A 2,536-nucleotide genomic window follows, 5' to 3' on the forward strand; every position below is an offset into this window, starting at 1 on the left:
TCAAAAATTACCCAGAATACACTGCGGTATTTTCAAAAGGACAGTGGATCGGAAGCCTGCAGCCACTTCGGGGACAATTTTCAAGTTTAAAAGTAAGTCAACTAATTTAAAATGTTTTTTTTAGATCAAAAGCAGTTATCTATAGTTGGTTAGTTGCCTAGTAGTTGCAGCTTCTGTGTCTAGCGGGCAGTAACTCACTTATATTTTTAATTTAATAAACATATACACAATTTAAAAAGTAAAAGGCTTGTTATATATTTATATTGAAACTAATATGGATAAAATAACATTGGGTGTGTCCGAATTCACGGGAAGGATGCTTATGAGTACGGGTCCTCACCGGTCTAGCAAGGCTGGGTCCTTGACGACAGCTAAAACCGGAAGTCAGCGGCTCTGAATTCGGACAGTCTAGCCTTCACCTCTACGGTGGCCCGTAGGTCCCGTCACAGCCGTGGCGGCAGCTACACGCAAAGGCAAAATGCTAAAGCTAGCGAAAATGGAGCAGGAATATTAAGGAGCTACAGCAGCTTCACGTCCATCAGCAGCGTTTGTTCACAACCGTTTTCAGGTAAAGTAATTTTGTTTATTCTAGAAGCTTTCAGGACTTACATGTTAACTTTAGATGGTTTCATGTATGTTTTAAGCTACAGAATGAACTTGTTAAACGTACACAACACATTACTACAGAGTATTATCATGTAGGTCATATAAACCAAATGCATTATAAATGTTGAATGCAGCAGGATGTTTTCTAATTTTATTTGGACCTTAGAATTTCTTATTTAGCATCAAATGAGGATAAAACGTTTTAAAAAACAGGCTTTTTAATAAAATAGCATTGAAGTGTTTTCAATGTGCGTTTGTTTATTCAACTTAAGCCTAATAATGATTAGCTCTGTCTTAAAAATGTAAATTCTCTGTAGTTTTCCCTGCTGCTTTTCTTTAAACTGAACAGAACCAGTGTACTGCAGGTTATGTTTTGTTTTACATTTTTCAATAAAAAACCTTTTTTAATCTATTACAGGTCAGCATGCACTGTGCTGCACATCTGCCTCTGTGCTGGTGAAGTTGAGGGTCTGGAGGATGAGCGTGAGGAAGATGTGTGTGGAGGAGGTTAGTGGTGCTCTGTCCTGCAGGAGGTACCAGCAGACCACCACTACTGTTAACAGGCAAGTCATTTATGTAGGAACCTCTATTAAAAACAACACTGTGGTTTTATTTGCTGAAGAGTCACAATTGTTATACCGGTGGATCCATAAACCATCTCCTCTCATATTTCTGAATATATCTTAGAGATGTAACAGCCGTCGTCTGAGCCAGCCCAGCAGTCCCTGTAGATAGACGATGGAGTGGACAGTGAGAGGAAGCGTCCCAAAGCTCTCTCTGCAGACCGTCCTGTATGATGTTCCTCTGACCAGAAACGTCCAGCCACGGGTCTGCTCCAGCCCTCCATCCACGTCTGGATCCTCCTGCAGCAGATCCAGCTGCACTGTTAAAGACTTCCTGCTCACTCAGTTTAAATAAATGATCCAGGAAGAGTCACTCAGGTTAATCCTGCTTTAACCTTACATAACTGGTCCATACTGGTTTTGATCTGTAAATAAGTGTAACGTATTATAAATAATCTTGTCTCCTTACCATCTTTTCATTTTCTGTTCATGTAACATGTTCAAAAACATCTGTAATAATAAAACTGGTGATACAATCAATGATCAGAGTTATCAGTTAGTATTTGTTTTAATAAATGTGTTCAAATATCAAACAGCTAAATAACAATAACATGATGACAGTAGAAGGCCTCTCTCCCAGGATGACAACCAGGTAAAGACTCTCCTGACCCTGGACACCTGCAGTCCTACAGAGAAAATCAGAGACCACAGGTGACAAAAAGACAAACACATTTTTACATTTATCCACATGAGAAGATAAAAATTATATTCTTCACACAAACTATTTTTACTTCATTAAAACGTGTCAGCTGTGTAACTCCCTGAATGTAAAACTACTTTTCACAGCAGAACTTCTGTGGTTGTGTGTAAACAGCTTCACTCTTCACCTCTAAGCTTAATAAAAACGCTTCTTTGCTCCATCGTCCTTAAAACAAATGACAAGTTTAATTCGACACACACACACACACACCAAAAGGAATAACTGGGACCCGTGAAACAAACTCGTTTTTGCTGATTTCTGCCTAAAATGTCATTTAAATAAACAAATATACAAACGAAAAATGTCTATAAACAGAACCGCTTTCAGCTTAGTTTTCTACTGCTATTTTTTTAACAAAGCCTGCTGGGATAAAGCTAGCTTACGGTGGGTTTTTCCTATTACACATTCAAGCTAGTTTTCGGTGGGGCATGTTTTAGCCTTAAATTACATGAAAAAAAAAACAATTTGCGGTATTAGATCTTATATAAAAAACAAACAAAAAGTGCCCAAACACGTATTTTATTTTTTTGACCGCTATTTTTTTTTAAACTTACATTTGAAGCTGTACTGCTCTCCCACTCCGTCCGCCATTGTTGTGTGTCGAGTC

The 2,536-nt window shown here is 38.3% G+C and overlaps 1 long non-coding RNA gene across 1 annotated transcript; it reads left to right on the forward strand.

Annotated features, from left to right (window-relative positions):
* Positions 1-302: 302 nt before the first annotated feature.
* Positions 303-1,712, forward strand: LOC139063962 (uncharacterized). The gene is made up of 3 exons (XR_011517281.1): positions 303-568; positions 1,025-1,169; positions 1,294-1,712. It is a non-coding gene; the product is annotated as an uncharacterized lncRNA (long non-coding RNA).
* The last annotated feature ends 824 nt before the right edge of the window (positions 1,713-2,536 follow it).

The sequence above is a fragment of the Nothobranchius furzeri genome, chromosome 18, assembly GCF_043380555.1.
Source record: "Nothobranchius furzeri strain GRZ-AD chromosome 18, NfurGRZ-RIMD1, whole genome shotgun sequence".
Classification (NCBI taxonomy): Eukaryota; Metazoa; Chordata; class Actinopteri; order Cyprinodontiformes; family Nothobranchiidae; genus Nothobranchius; species Nothobranchius furzeri.